Here is a 9,801-nt window from a genome sequence, read left to right as displayed (position 1 = left end):
CTGGGTGACTTTACTGCACCTACTCCCGACTTCTATGGGAGAAGCATCTCTATCCCTGCCATTGGAGCAAACAACTTTGAGCTTAAGCCTCAATTAGTTTCTCTAATGCAACAGAATTGCAAGTTCCATGGACTTCCATTGGAAGATCCTCATCAGTTCTTAGCTGAATTCTTGCAAATCTGTGACACAGTCAAGACTAATGGGGTTGACCCTAAGGTCTACAGACTTATGCTATTCCCTTTTGCTGTAAGAGACAGAGCTAGAATATGGTTGGACTTTCAACCTAAAGAAAGCTTGGACTCTTGGGAAAAGCTAGTCAATGCCTTCTTGGCAAAGTTCTTTCCACCACAAAGATGGAGTAAGCTTAGAGTGGAAGTCCAAACCTTCAGACAGAAGGATGGAGAATCCCTCTATGAAGCTTGGGAAAGATACAAACAATTAATCAGAAAATGTCCCTCAGACATGCTTTCTGAATGGAGCATCATAGGTATTTTCTATGATGGTCTCTCTGAACTATCTAAGATGTCCTTGGATAGCTCTACTGGAGGATCTCTTCATCTGAAGAAGACGCCTACAGAGGCTCAAGAGCTAATTGAAATGGTTGCAAATAACCAATTCATGTACACTTCTGAAAGGAATCCTGTGAACAATGGGACAAATCAGAAGAAAGGAGTTCTTGAGATTGATACTCTGAATGCCATACTGGCTCAGAATAAGATATTGACTCAACAAGTCAATTTGATTTCTCAAAGTCTGTCTGGAATGCAAAATGCACCAAGCAGTACTAAGGATGCTTCATCTGAGGAAGAAGCTTATGATCCTGAGAACCCTTCAATGGAAGAGGTGAATTACCTAGGAGAACCCTATGGAAACACCTATAATTCTTCATGGAGAAATCACCCAAATTTCTCATGGAAGAGACCTCAACAAGGTTTCCACAACAATAATGGTGGAGGAAACAGGTTTAGCAATGGCAAGCCTTTTCCATCATCTTCTCAGCAACAGATAGAGAGTTCTAAGCAGAATACCTCTGACTTAGCAACAATGGTCTCTGATCTAATCAAAACCACTCAAAGTTTCATGAATGAAACAAGGTCCTCCATCAGAAATTTGGAAGGACAAGTGGGTCAGCTGAGCAAGAAAGTTACTGAACTCCCTCCTAGTACTCTCCCAAGCAATACAGAAGGAAATCCAAAAGGAGAGTGCAAAGCCATAAACATGGCCGAATATGGAGAGGAAAGAGAGGAGGTGGACGCCACTGAGGAAGACCTCAATGGGCGTGCACCAATCTCCTCTGAGTTCCCCAATGAGGAACCATGGGAATCTGAGGCTCAAAATGAGACCATAAAGATTCCATTGGACTTACTTCTGCCATTCATGAGCTCTGATGAATACTCTTCCTCTGAAGAGGATGAGTATGTCACTGAAGAGCAAGTTGCTAAGTACCTTGGAGCAATCATGAAGCTAAATGATAAGTTATTTGGAAATGAGACTTGGGAAGATGAACCCCCTTTGCTCACCAAAGAACTGGATGACTTGTCTAGGCAGAAACTGCCTCAAAAGAGACAGGATCCTGGAAAGTTTTCCATACCTTGTACCATAGGCACCATGACCTTCAAGAAGGCCCTGTGTGACTTAGGGTCAAGTGTAAACCTCATGCCTCTCTCTGTAATGGAGAAGCTAGGGATCTTTGAGGTACAAGCTGCAAGAATCTCACTAGAGATGGCAGACAACTCAAGAAAACAAGCTTATGGACTTGTAGAGAATGTTTTGGTTAAGATTGAAGACCACTACATCCCTACTGATTTCATAGTCCTAGAGACTGGGAAGTGCATGGATGAATCTATCATCCTTGGCAGACCCTTCCTAGCCACAGCAAAGACTGTGATTGATGTTGATAGAGGTGAACTGATCATTCAAGTAAATGAAGAATCCTTGGTGTTTAAGGCTCAAGGATATCCCTCTGTCACCATGGAGAAGAAGCATGAAGAGCTTCTCTCAAATCAGAGACAAACAGAGCCCCCACAGTCAAACTCTAAGTTTGGTGTTGGGAGGCCACAACCAAACTCTAAGTTTGGTGTTGAACCCCCATATTCAAACTCTAAGTTTGGTGTTGGGAGGTTCCAACATTGCTCTGATCATTTGTGAGGCTCCATGAGAGCCATCTGTCAAGCTACTGACATTAAAGAAGCGCTTGTTGGGAGGCAACCCAATGATTATATTTTATATATTTTCTTTTGTTATTTTTTGTTATTTTGTAGGTTGATAATCATAAGAAGTCACAAAATCCATTGAAAAAGCAAAAACAGAATGAAAAACAGGAAGAAAAACAGCACACCCTGGAGGAAGAACTCACTGGCGTTTAAACGCCAGTGAGGCTAGCAGTTGGGCGTTTAACGCCCAGTCTGGCACCATTCTGGGCGTTTAACGCCAGAAAGGGGCACCAGACTGGCGTTAAACGCCAGAAAAGGGCAAGAACCTGGCGTTAAACGCCAGAAATGGGCACCAGCCCGGCGTTTAACGCCAGAATTGGCTCAAAACGTGATTTTTGATGCCATTTGGTGCAGGGATGACTTTTCCTTGACACCTAAGGATCTGTGGACCCCACAGGATCCCCAAACAACCCCACCACTCTCTCTTCTTCTTCACCCATTCACCAATCACCTCAACATCTCTCTCTTCACCACTCACATCCATCCTTCATAAAACACCACTTCTTCCCCTCTTTTGGCCGAACCACAAAGCCATCTCCCTCTCCCCCATTTCTTCTTTTCCTACTCTCTTCTTTCTTCTTTTGCTCGAGGACGAGCAAACCTTTTAAGTTTGGTGTGGTAAAAGCATTGCTTTTTGTTTTTCCATAACCATTTATGGCATCCAAAGCTGGTTCAACTGAGAAGGCATGACCTCAAGCCCATCACTAAGAAGAAGATGGAGCAAACAAGAGACCCCTCTCATCATGAGATCCCTGAGGTATCTCAAGGGATGCACTTTCCTCCACAAGACTATTGGGAGCAACTGAACACCTCCCTAGGAGAATTAAGTTCCAACATGGGACAACTAAGGGTGGAGCACCAAGAACATGCCATCCTCCTCCATGAAATTAGAGAAGATCAAAGGATCATGAGAGAGGAGCAACAAAGACAAGGAAGAGACATTGAGGAGCTCAAGCACTCCATAGGATCTTCAAGAGAAAGAAAGAGCCGCCATCACTAAGGTGGACCCGTTCTTTAATCTCCTTGTTCTTTATTTTCTGTTTTTCGAATTTTAGTGCTTTATGTTTATCCATGTTTGTGTCTTATGGTCATTAGTGTCCTAGTGTCTATGCCTTAAAGCTAAGAATATGAATCCATCACCTTTCTTAAATGAAAACTGTTTTTATCACAAAAGAACAAGAAGTACAGGATTTCAAATTCATCTTTAAAACTAGCTTAATTAGTTTGATGTGGTGACAATACTTTTTGTTTTCTGAATGTATGCTTGAACAGTGCATATGTCTTTTGAATTTGTGGTTCATGAATGTTAAAATTGTTGGCTCTTGAAAGAATGATGAAAAAGGAGACATGTTACTGAGGATCTGAAAAATCATAAAAATGATTCTTGAAGCAAGAAAAAGCAGTGAATACAAAAAAAAAAAAAGAAAGAAAGAAGGAGAAAAACGAAAAAAAAAGGGGAGAAAGAGAAAAAGAAAAAAAAAAGAAATAAAGTTGTGATCCAAGGCAAAAAGAGTGTGCTTAAGAACCCTGGACACCTCCAATTGGGGACTTTAGCAAAGCTGAGTCACAATCTGAAAAGGTTCACCCAATTATGTGTCTGTGGCATGTATGTATCCGGTGGTAATACTGGAAGACAGAGTGCTTTGGGCCACGGCCAAGACTCAATAAGTAGCTGTGTTCAAGAATCATCATACTTAACTAGGAGAATCAATAACACTATCTGGATTCTGAGTTCCTAAAGAAGCCAATCATTCTGAATTTCAAAGGATAAAGTGAGATGCCAAAACTGTTCGGAGGCAAAAAGCTACTAGTCCCGCTCATCTAATTTGGAGCTTAGTTTCATTGATAATTTGGAGTCTATAGTATATTCTCTTCTTTTTATCTTATTTGATTTTCAGTTGCTTGAGGACAAGCAACAATTTAAGTTTGGTGTTGTGATGAGCGGATAATTTGTACGCTTTTTGGCATTATTTTTAGTATGTTTTTGGTAGTTTTAGTTGAGTTTTTATTATATTTTTATTAGTTTTTAGTTAAAATTTACTTTTCTGGACTTTACTATGAGTTTGTGTGTTTTTCTGTGATTTCAGGTATTTTCTGGCTGAAATTGAGGGATCTGAGCAAAAATCTGATCCAGAGACTCAAAAGGACTGCAGATGCTGTTGGATTCTGACCTCCCTGCACTCGAAGTGGATTTTCTGGAGCTACAGAAGCCCAATTGGCGCGCTCTCAACGGCGTTGGAAAGTAGACATCCTGGGCTTTCCAGCAATATATGATAGTTTATACTTTGCCCAAGATTTGATGGCCCAAACCGGCGTTCAAAGTCACCTCAAGAAATCCCAGCGTTAAACGCCGGAACTGGCACCTAATTGGGAGTTAAACGCCCAAACTGGCATAAAAGCTGGCGTTTAACTCCAAGAAGAGTCTCTACACGAAAATGCTTCAATGCTCAGCCCAAGCACACACCAAGTGGGCCCGGAAGTGGATTTTTATGTCATTTACTCACCTCTGTACACCCTAGGCTACTAGTTCTCTATATATAGGACCTTTTACTATTGTATTTGGAATCTTGGGACATCTAGTTCTTAGATCATTGGGAGGCTGGCCTCACGGCCATGCCTAAACCTTATGCTTATGTATTTTCAACGGTGGAGTTTCTACACACCATAGATTAAGGTGTGGAGCTCTGCTGTACCTCGAGTATTAATGCAATTACTATTGTTCTTCTATTCAATTCCGCTTGTTCTTTGTCCAAGATATCACTTGTTCTTCAACTTGATGAAGGTGATGATTGACGCCCATCATCATTCTCACCCATGAACAAAGTGACTGACAACCACTCTTGTTCTACAAGCATTCGAGGCTTAGTGAATATCTCTTGGATTCTTTAATCGGAATCTTCGTGGTATAGGCAGGACCCGATGGCGGCATTCAAGAGAATCCGGAAGGTCTAAACCTTGTCTGTGGTATTCTGAGTAGGATTCAATGACTGAATGACTGTGACGTGCTTCAAACTCCTAGCAGGCTAGGGCGTTAGTGACAGACGCAAAAGTATCAATGGATATTATTCCGGCCTGAACGAGAACCGACAGATGATTAGCCTATGCTGTGACAGAGCATCAGGGACGTATTTTCACTGAGAGGATGGGAGGTAGCTGCTGACAACAGTGAAACCCTACACGAGCTTGCCATGGAAAGGAGTAAGAAGGATTGGATGAAGGCAGTAGGAAAGCAGAGAGACGGAAGGGAAGGCATCTTCATACGCTTGTCTGAAGCTCTTACACCAATGATATACATAAGTATCTCTATCTTTATCTTTATGCTTTATTCGTTTATCACTATACCCATTTGAGTCTGCCTGACTGAGATTTACAAGGTGACCATAGCTTGCTTCATACCAACAATCTCCGTGGGATCGACCCTTACTCACGTAAGGTATTACTTGGACGACCCAGTGCACTTGCTGGTTAGTTGTGCGAAGTTGTAGTGATCACAATTTCGTGCACCAATGAGCTAGAATCCATTGGCAGCATTCTTGAGAATCTGGAAAGTCTAAACCTTGTCTGTGGTATTCCGAGTAGGATTCAGGGATTGAATGACTGTGACGAGCTTCAAACTCGCGAGTGTTGGGCGTAGTGACAGACGCAAAAGGATCAATGGATCCTATTCCAGCATGATCGAGAACCGATAGATGATTAGCCGTGCTGTGACAGAGCACCTGGACCATTTTTACTGAGAGGACAGACGGTAGCCATTGACAACGGTGATCTCCCAACATACAGCTTGCCATGGAAAGGAATATACACGATTGGATGGAGACAGCTGGAAAGCAAACGTTCAAAGAGCCATACAGCACCTTCATACACTTATCTGAAATTCCCACCATTGAATTACATAAGTATCTTTATCTTTATTTTATGTTTTATTTATCTTTATTTTCGAAAACCATTATAACCATTAGAATCCGCCTGACTGAGATTTATAGGATGACCATAGCTTGCTCCATACCAACAATCTCCGTGGGATCGACCCTTACTCACGTAAGGTTTATTACTTGGACGACCCAGTACACTTGCTGGTTAGTGATGCGAAGTTGTGAAGAAAGTGCTGAGATTATAAACGCGCATACCAAGTTGAGCGCCATTGTTAGAGATCACAATTTCGTGCACCAAGTTTTTGGTGCCGTTGCCGGGGATTGTTCGGGTTTGGACAACTGACGGTTCATCTTGTTGCTCAGATTAGGTAATTTTCTTTTCAAAAAGTTTTGAAAAATCTTTCAAAAATTTTATTTTATTTTCGTTTTTTTAAAAAGAAATTTTCAAAAAAAAAAACCAAGAAAATTAATAAAATCATAAAAATAAAAAATATTTTGTGTTTCTTGTTTGAGTCTAGTGTCAATTTTTAAGTTTGGTGTCAATTGCATATTTTTAATTTTCTTAAAATTTTCGAAAAATTCATGCATGTGTTCTTCATGATCTTCAAGTTGTTCTTGATAAGTCTTCTTGTTTGATCTTCACATTTTCTTGTTTTGTGTCTTTTGTTGTTTTTCATATGCATTCTTGCATTCATGGTGTCTAAACATGAAAAATTTCTAAGTTTGGTGTCTTGCATGTTTTTCTTTTCTTGAAAACTTTTCAAAAATAAGTTCTTGATGTTCATCATGATCTGCAAAGTGTTCTTGGTGTTCATCTTGACATTCATAGTGTTCTTGCATGCATTAGTTGTTTTGATTTAAAATTTTCATGTTTTGGGTCATATTTGTGTTTTTCTCTCTCTTCTTTAAAAATTCAAAAAATAAAAAAATATCTTGTCCTTTTTTTTCTCATAAATTTCAAAAATTTGAGTTGACTTAGTCAAAAATATTTAAAACTTAGCTATTTCTTATAAGTCAAGTCAAATTTTTAATTTTAAAAATCCTATCTTTTCAAAACTTTTTCAAAAATCAAATCTTTTTCATTTTTCTTTTATGATTTTTGAAAATTTTAAAAAAATTCAAAATATTTTTTCTTAATTTCATTTCAAATTTTTGAAAACTTTGCTAACAATTAATATGATTGATTCAAAAATTTGAAGTTTGTTACTTTCTTGTTATGAAAGGTTCAATCTTTAAATTCTAGAATCATATCTTTTAGTTTCTTGTTAGTCAAGTAATCAATTTTAATTTTAAAAAAAAATCAAATCTTTTTAATTTCCTCTTCAAATCTTTTTCAAAATATCTTTTCAATCATATCTTTTTCAAAATTTGATTTCAAAATCTTTTCTAACTTCTTATCTTTTCAAAATTGATTTTCAAATCTTTTTCAACTAACTAATTGACTTTTTGTTTGTTTCTTATCTTTTTCGAAACCACCTAACTACTTTTCTCTCTCTAATTTTCGAAAATTCCCTCTTCTTTTTCAAAATTCTTTTAATTAACTAATTGTTTCAAATTTTAATTTTAATAGTACTTCTTCTCTCAATTTTCGAAAATCACTAACTAGTTTTCAAAAACAATTTTTGAATTCCTCTCTCTCTCATCTTCTTCTATTTATTTATTTAATTACTAACACTCTTCTCTTCATCTAAAAATTCGAACTCTCTCTTATCCTCTATGTTCGAATTTTTCTCATTCTTCTTCTATTCTTTTCTTCTTCTACTCACATAAAGGAATCTCTATACTGTGACATAGAGGATTTCTCTTCTTTTCTGTTCTCTTCTTTTTCATATGAGCAGGAGCAAAGACAAGGACATTCTTGTTGAAGCAGATCCTAAACCTGAAAGGACTCTGAAGAGGAAGCTAAGAGAAGCTAAAGCACAACAATTCAGAGAAAACCTTACAGAGAATCTCGAAAAAGAAAGAGACATGGCCGAACCCAATAACAATGGTGGAGGCGCAAGAATGATGCTTGGTGATTATACTACACCTACTTCCAATTTTTATGGAAGAAGCATCTCAATCCCTGCCATTGGAGCAAACAATTTTGAGCTGAAGCCTCAACTAGTTGCTCTAATGCAACAGAACTGCAAGTTTCATGGACTTCCATCAGAAGATCCCTATCAGTTTTTAACTGAGTTCTTGCAGATTTGTGATACTGTTAAGACTAATGGAGTAGATCTTGAAGTCTACAGGCTCATGCTTTTTCCTTTTGCTATAAGAGATAGAGCTAGAACATGGTTGGACTCACAACCTAAAGATAGCCTGGATTCTTGGGATAAGCTGGTCACGGCTTTCTTGGCTAAGTTCTTTCCTCCTCAAAAGCTGAGCAAGCTTAGAGTGGATGTTCAGACCTTCAAGCAAGAAGATGGTGAATCCCTCTATGAAGCTTGGGAAAGATACAAGCAGTTGACCAAAAAGTGTCCTTCTGGCATGCTTTCAGAGTGGACCATTTTGGATATATTCTATGATGGTATATCTGAGCTTTCTAAGATGTCACTGGACCATTTTGTAGGTGGATCCATTCACTTAAAGAAAATGCCTATAGAAGCTCAAGAACTCATTGACATGGTTGCAAATAACCAATTCATGTACACCTCTGAGAGGAATCCTGTGAGTAATGGGACGCCTCAGAAGAGGGGAGTTCTTGAAATTGATGCTCTGAATGCCATATTGGCTCAGAATAAAATGTTGACTCAACAAGTCAACATGATTTCTCAGAGTCTGAATGGATTGCAAAATGCATCCAACAGTACTAAAGAGGCATCTTCTGAAGAAGAAGCGTATGATCTTGAGAACCCTGTAATGGCAGAGGTGAATTACATGGGGGAAGCCTATGGAAACACCTATAATCCCTCATGGAGAAATCATCCAAATTTCTCATGGAAGGATCAACAAAAGCCTCAACAAGGTTTTAACAATGGTGGAAGAAATAGGTTTAGCAATAGCAAGCCTTTTCCATCATCTTCTCAGCAACAGACAGAGAATTCTGAGCAGAGTACCTCTAGCTTAGCAAACATAGTCTCTGATCTATCTAAGGCCACTTTAAGTTTCATGAATGAAACAAGGTCCTCCATTAGAAACTTGGAGGCACAAGTGGGCCAGCTGAGTAAGAAAATCACTGAAATTCCTCCTAGTACTCTCCCAAGCAATACAGAAGAGAATCCAAAAAGAGAGTGCAAGGCCATTGATATAATCAATATGGCCGAATGCACAAAGAAGGAGAAGGACGTGAATCCCAGTGAGGAAGACCTCTTGGGACGTCCTCTGAACAAAAAGGAGTTCCAAACTGAGGAAGCTAAGGAATCTGAGGCGCACCTAGAGACCATAGAGATTCTATTGAACCTCCTTTTACCATTCATGAGCTCTCAGGACTATTCTTCCTCTGAAGAGGATGAAGATGTAACTGAAAAGCAAGTTGCTCAATATCTAGGAGCCATCATGAAGCTGAATGCCAAGTTGTTTGGTAATGAGACTTGGGAAGATGAACCTCCCTTGCTCATTAGTGAACTAAATACATGGGCTTAGTAAACTTTACCTCAAAAGAAATAAGATCCTGGTAAATTCTTAATACCATGTACCATAGGCACCATGACCTTTGAGAAGGCTCTATGTGACCTGGGGTTAGGTATAAATCTTATGCCACTCTCTGTAATGGAGAAACTGGGGATCTTTGA

The 9,801-nt window shown here is 39.0% G+C and overlaps 2 non-coding genes across 2 annotated transcripts; both read right to left on the bottom strand.

Moving 5' to 3' along the window:
- Positions 1-360: 360 nt before the first annotated feature.
- Positions 361-468, bottom strand: LOC130977590 (small nucleolar RNA R71). The gene has a single exon (XR_009085276.1). It is a non-coding gene; the product is annotated as a small nucleolar RNA R71 (small nucleolar RNA).
- Positions 469-8,455: 7,987 nt separating this feature from the next.
- Positions 8,456-8,559, bottom strand: LOC130978507 (small nucleolar RNA R71). The gene has a single exon (XR_009086134.1). It is a non-coding gene; the product is annotated as a small nucleolar RNA R71 (small nucleolar RNA).
- Between the last annotated feature and the right edge of the window lie 1,242 nt (positions 8,560-9,801).

This window comes from Arachis stenosperma, chromosome 4 (genome assembly GCF_014773155.1).
Source record: "Arachis stenosperma cultivar V10309 chromosome 4, arast.V10309.gnm1.PFL2, whole genome shotgun sequence".
Classification (NCBI taxonomy): domain Eukaryota; kingdom Viridiplantae; phylum Streptophyta; class Magnoliopsida; order Fabales; family Fabaceae; genus Arachis; species Arachis stenosperma.
The sequence above is the reverse complement of the archived record's forward strand: the minus strand, read 5'-3'. Positions and strand labels throughout refer to the sequence as shown.